At 38.2% G+C, this 6,768-nt stretch overlaps 1 protein-coding gene across 3 annotated transcripts in view; it reads right to left on the bottom strand.

The window, feature by feature from the left end:
- The window catches only part of LOC127833413 (thimet oligopeptidase-like), a 388,329-nt gene that overhangs the window by 182,390 nt on the left and 199,171 nt on the right, over positions 1-6,768 (bottom strand). The window lies entirely within an intron of this gene.

The raw sequence follows: 6,768 nt of genomic DNA, 5'->3' as shown, positions 1-6,768 counted from the left end.
AGGCACTTTAGTTGTTCGCTTTTGTGTACACAGAGGGCATGGTAGCACCAGACTTCGGTGTAAATTCAACCTCGGTCTTCAAAACCAGAGAGTGACCAAAGTGCATTAAAGTAGTATAATGTCAGCATCATTCACTGGACTCTTTCATTCGACTCTTGTGTGGAAAAGACGCATTAGATTAATCAGATTAATGAGACTTGGATTGGTTTTGATTCTGATTAGTAGTTTTTTATCTCTTAGTGTTAAGATTACTGAAAAGAAAAGAAATATATCTTAGTTATTGATTTTTGGGTTTAAATCCAGGAAAATCATTAAATTGCCTTTAGTGATTAATATCATTTTTATTTTTTAGATAATGATTTACTAAATGTTATATTTATATAATATTTTAATAAAATAATCATTAAATCAGCATTTAATATAAATCCGTTAATTAAACTAATGATTTTCAAAAGGTTATCAAATCTCGGGTAAAATTAAATCTTCAGTTTGATTATGCAAATCTTAGTTATTACTAACAATTACAAACATCCCAATCCCATATATATTTATTTCTGGAAGTTCAGAAAGGATTTTATTTGGAATAGGGACACTTTTTGTTCTGTTTTAATGATGTAAACTGTATCAATAATTGAGAAAAAGATTTAACTACTAACTCCCATCAACTAAATTAGTAAAAAATTTCACTTATTTCAATTAAAAATCAAACTTTAGACTCAAAACATAGCAAGTCGATGTTCTATCAACTAAGCTAATTAAGTATCTTATAGGATGGTGATTAATAGGAATAGACATTTGCACTACCCATTTATGTCTAGTGGACTCTCCCATCCTTCTCAATTGGATCAATTTATTTCCAAAATTAGGGATGTCTAGTATATTTATTTAAAATATTTGTTACAGAATTCCTTTAAGCAAAAAGTGCAGAGTGTTTGCTGTTTGCCTAGGCCTTTTTTCTAGACACTAGGCATAAATGGGTTTATGAAGGACCGCTGCAGTTAAGAAAATTCACTAATTCCAACAAATTAATCAAATTAGCTAATCAAGCCGACAAAGTATTTAATTAAAGCAATGAAGCGTTTGATAAGGTGATATCTAGACTAGGAATTTAAACATGTATCAGAAAATTAATTAGCATTGGGAATTTTTGTATTTCCCCCAATTACCCTAACTTAATAAACAAGTGAATGGTGCAATTACAGCGCTAAATTAAGGTGGAATAGGCTGGAAATCCCTTTTTAATTATCATACTTAAAGGGGCCTTTTCACGTTTTGGTAAATTGACAAAATTGAAAAAAGTTGTTTTAGATTCGCAAATTTTCGTTATAGTTAATATATTTGAGTGGAAACAGTAATACTGAACATTTCGGATGATTTCCCATGCTCTCAAATAGCCATTATATGCATCTTTTGACGATGTAAACACCTGAAAATTATAAAGCGTTGCAACGCGAAACGATTTAATAATTTGGAGAGTTCTGTTGTTGTCGCTATATTTTGTGAAACTACGAGGGTTGCTTATATAAAGTATAAAATACATCTGGCATTGTATACGGAAGGATGGCCGAGTGGTTTAAGTGGTAGACTTTTTACTCCAGGGTTAAGTGGTTCGAGCCCTGCTGAGGGTTACTTTCTTCTTTTTTTTTTAATTTTATTCTTGATTTTTAGCTCACCTGAGCACAACGTGCTCATGGTGAGCTTTTGGGATTGCTTTTTGTCCGCCGTGCGTCCGTCGTCACCATTTTGCCTTGTGAACACTCTAGAGGCCACATTTATTGTCCGATCTTCATGAAACTTGTTCAGAACTTTTGTCCCAATGATACCTTGACTGAGTTCGAAACTGGGTCATGCTTGATCAAAAACTAGGTCACTAGGTCAAACAAAATAAAAACCTTGTGAACACTGTAGAAGTCACATTTGATGCCCAATCTTCATGTTACTTTGTCAAAATGTTTGTCTTAATGATATGTTGGTTATGTTCAAAAATTGTTCTGGTTCGTTGAAAAACATGGCCGCCAGGGGTCGGGGCAGTATTCCCTTTTATGGCTATTGAGGAACCTTGTGAACACTATAGAAGTAACAATTTTTGCCCAATCATCATGAAACTTGGTCAAAACATTTGTTTCATTGATATCTTGGATGAGTTCGAAAATGGTCCAGATCGGTGAAAAAACATGGCCGCCAGGGGGCGGGGCAGTTTTCTCAATATGTATATAGTGAAAACATTTGAACACTTTAAAAGTCACTTTTTTGGTCCAATCTTCATGAAATTTGGTCAGAACATTTGTTTCCTGGATACGACGGTTGAGTTCGAAAATGGTTTGGAACGGTTAAAAAACATGGCCGCAAGGGGGGAGGGGTCTTTTTCCTTATATTTATATAGTAAAAAAGCTTGTGAACACTCTAGAAGTCATATTTTTTGCCTAATCATTAGAAATTTGGTCAAAACAATAATTATGTGGATATCTTGGACAATTTTGAAAATAGTCGTGAACATTTGAAAAACATGGCCACCAGGGGGTGGGGCAGTTTTCTCTATATGTATATAGTGAAAACATGTGAACAGTCTATAAGACACCTCGATCTAAGAAAACCCCTAACCCCCCACAACTTACTCTATGTGGTGCTCCTCTTCCGCTTCTTGACAACATTACTTTTTTGGGTATGACATTTGACAAATATTTAACATGGAAAGACCACATCCTTAAACTAGTTGTACGCTGCCAAAAGGACCTCAACTTTCTAAAATGCATCCAAAGAAACAACTGGGGTACGGATAAAAAAGCCCTTATGCATATTTATAAAGCCACTATCTGGGCAAAAATAAACAACGGAAGCATTGCGTACAATTCAGCCAGTGAAACATTACTCAATAAATTACAAGTAATCCAAAATACGGCACTTAAAATTATAACTGGTACACGTAAATCTACAAGCACCGTTCTGCTGCACGCTGAATGTGGAATGATAGAACTGGGTCAACAAAGGCAAATTAACCAACTAAAATACCGCGCGCGCACGCTATCTATGGGACCACACCTCCCAATTAACCTTAGGGTTACTGAATACCCGGCCTACCAAAAAAGGAAAAAGAAGAGTGGTCTCCCGTACGCGCAGAACGTGCTCGAGCTAGGCAAATATTATGAGACTATTGACATTAAAACTCAGGAACCTACATACTTTAGCTTAAGAAATCTATCAAAACCAAATATTGACTTACATCTAACAACATTAATTAAAAAATCCGACCACGACCCAAACAGTGGCTCTATAGCTCAAAACTATGTAACAGATAAATATGTGGATTACACCCAGATTTTCACTGACGGTAGCAAAAATGAGGAACTTGAAATAGCAGGCGCGGCTTTTGTAGTGTATCAACCCAAAAATGTCATTATACATCAGTGCAAGGTAAAATACAATAAAGAACTGTCTATATTTGCTTGCGAACTAGCTATAATAAACAGCGCCATAAAGTGGCTTAATGAACTTGAAACCCACGAACGCCCAAACTACGCGATATTAACCGATTCTCTCAGCGTCTTACAAGCATTTAATGCAGGATCATCGAAAACGCGTCCCGACCTTATATGTGCAACATTAAAGGGAATCACAAAACTAGCAAACAACAATATCACTCTCCAATTCGTATGGATCCCGAGTCACGTAGGCATTCCGGGTAACGAACACGCTGACCAACTTGCCAGAATAGGTTCCCATGATGGTCTACCCTTAGATTTAAAGCCTAGCGCGCGCGAACTAATTGCAATCATAAACCAAAAAGGGTATAATGAACAGGATCACAAATGGTCAATTTACTGCGCCGATCATAATTTACCGATATTAACCAACCCTAGCCATAAGATTAACATCTATAGCCCCATTAAAAGGGAGGACAGGGCTTACTCGCGCATGCGCCTAAGGGTGACTAGATTGCACGGCGACTATTACAAAACTGTCCTCTGCCCCCAGTGCAACATTCATAACACGTTTGAACATCTTTTCTTTATATGCCCTAAACACGCTGAACAGAGACTAGAACTAAGTGCAGGGGTAATAGCGGCATACAAAAACCCACTTATCATTGATCGCGACTCACTGTTGATGCCTCCAAGCGGAATCGCTCCTGTTGTGCGACTGCACGTGTTTAAATTTTTGCGCGACACGGGCTACGTAGATAAAATATAATATTCCGTTGGACTATTAGCGGTAGATAGAAATAACAACACATACCGTCAGTTATATACTGCTTCATTTATTCAAATTAATAATAGCAATCTTATGTACTAATGACGGGCGGGACTCGGACGATGGTCACTTCGGTGTGCACCATATGGCCACTCGTCTGGGCCCGAACTGAACCTAACCCTATTATCCCGGCCCTATAGGAAAATTAAAATAAATAAATAAATAAAAACTCAGATCAATAATGGCAACTTTATGTACTAATGACGGGTGGGTCTCGGACGATGGTCACTCCGGTGTTGTCCATATGGCCACTCGTCTGGGCCCGGCTCGAACTTATATACTATTATTAATTAATTTGGTTCTAAAACTGTACCGTAAAACAATCCATGATATATGTAATTTTAAAGATTCCAATTAATAATGACTTATGACAAGAGGAAAATTGCATCAACAAATAAATAGATATAGAAACACTGCATGTAATGTGCACGCCGAGAACCTATAATTGTATTTGGGGTCCAAATGTACTTTGGATTGGTAGTACATTACAATGCAGTGTCCAATAACACCTTGTTGACGTCAATACATAAATAAACAATACTATAAACAAGGCAAAGATGAGGGAGCTGTCTATTACGAACGTTCGCGGTTTCCTCGTCTGCGCTTTATGATATATAGGAAAATTACACCAATAAATAAATAGATAAAGACTAATAATACTAAAACGACGGAAGGGTACGTCCCCCCCCCCCCCCCAATACATATGTCACTTGGCCCCTTTCGACCACTATGGATAAGCTCTAAGCCTTCTTTTACAACCAAATAGCGCTCTAGGTAACAAAACCCAGGGTTCCGCGAGACCCTCGCTTTCCTTCTCTTAAGCTGTAATCAGCAACAACGACGAAGGTAGGGGACACAGACAACATACTTCCACGCAGGATCGGAAGACGCAGTAAGTGCGTACGTGGGCAAATTTACCCACAGTGCAACCCCTATAGGTGTAAATATTGTTGTAATTAAATGTGATTAGTTAACATTTTTCCCATATGTACAAGACTTAAACATGTTGAGTAGAGCGTGTCGGCTGGGCCAGAGGGCGCGCCTGAAGAGATATCTCTCGCCCGTGCACTCTGGCTCCGTTGACATGACATCAGTGCACTCTGGCCCCGTTGACATGACATACCCAACATGACAAAAATAAAAATAAAAAGAGAATGGTGACGGTATTTGTTGTTGTTGTTTCCCCTACTGTAGCGACGGTGATGTTTTCTTGTAGAGTAGTGTAAGTTTTTTCCTTGCATGCCTGTGCCTTGTTACGTTTGACGTTGAATTGTAAACCTTGTATTGCTAACCTGCACGTATTACCCTTGTCACTATGAGGATCAGATCGAATTAGAGGGATGGTCAGCATTAACATCCCAGATCTATTCCCTCCTGAACAAAATGCACTAATACATATAATAACCATCTGTGTAACCACTAGCAATATAAACAGGAAGAAGAACGTGCGCGCTCTCTCTCTCTCTCTCTCAAAAACAAAAAAAGGCGCGTGAAAATTGTCTCCCAAAGAAAGAAAGTGTAGAACCAGATATTGTCCTCCCTGTACCACCAACAACCAATCAGTCATCTCGGTCCAACCACACAAACGCAGCCCCTTTTCTACTATATTAAACTTCAAAACTATTCTGACCCTTGCAACACCATTAAACACCTGACAATATCCAACAGCACAACAGAGAGAGCCCATGTGAATTTACACCAAGACACAGGGCAATAGAGTAATATCTGTACTAATCTATGTTTATGTACTAACAAGTCCTCCGCGAGGGACGTTAAACGGGGGTGCAGTGTATCGGTGCTGTACACCGGGCACTTAAAAGAACCAGGGGCGCCTCTGGAATCGGGGCGCCCTCTGTATCCCGCTCGAACCCCCACTAACACCTCTTGGGGCGGAGAGCACAAACACCACACACAAACTTTAAGGAATTAACATTAATGCCAATAAGGATAATGATACTCTAGAGATAATAGGAATACTACAAAAACCATTTTGATAAAAGGCAAACCACTACATAATCCATTAAAAAAAAAGAAAAAAAAAAAAAAAAAAAAGCATCTAGTCACATTAAGGTCTCATTGGCCATCGTGCTATGATGTATAATATGACCTTATTTTCTCCCCTGAAGGGTCACAGGGGCAGGTCGATACATCTGTAGTCGAGAAGACGCTGGACGACCTGTAAATAAATCTCAAATACACACACCAGTCTATAAGACACATTGTTTTCCCAATCTTTATGAAATTTGGTCAGAACATTTGTTTCCTTGCTTATGACAGTTGAGTTCAAAAAAGGTTCGGATCGGTAAAAAAACATGGCCGCCAGGGGGGGGGGGTCTTTTTCCTTATATTTGTATGGTAAAAAAAGCTTGTGAACACTCTAGAAGTCAAATTTTTTGTCCAATCATCACGAAACTTGGTCAAAACATTGGTTTTATGGATATCTTGTTATGATATCTAGGCCGAGTTCCTTAATGGTTGCGGTCTGTTGAAAAATATGGCTTTAAATGGCTTTATAGTGTA

The sequence above is a fragment of the Dreissena polymorpha genome, chromosome 6 (assembly GCF_020536995.1).
Source record: "Dreissena polymorpha isolate Duluth1 chromosome 6, UMN_Dpol_1.0, whole genome shotgun sequence".
Lineage (NCBI taxonomy): Eukaryota > Metazoa > Mollusca > Bivalvia > Myida > Dreissenidae > Dreissena > Dreissena polymorpha.
Note: the sequence above shows the minus strand (reverse complement) of the source record. Positions and strands in the feature narration are given on the sequence as shown.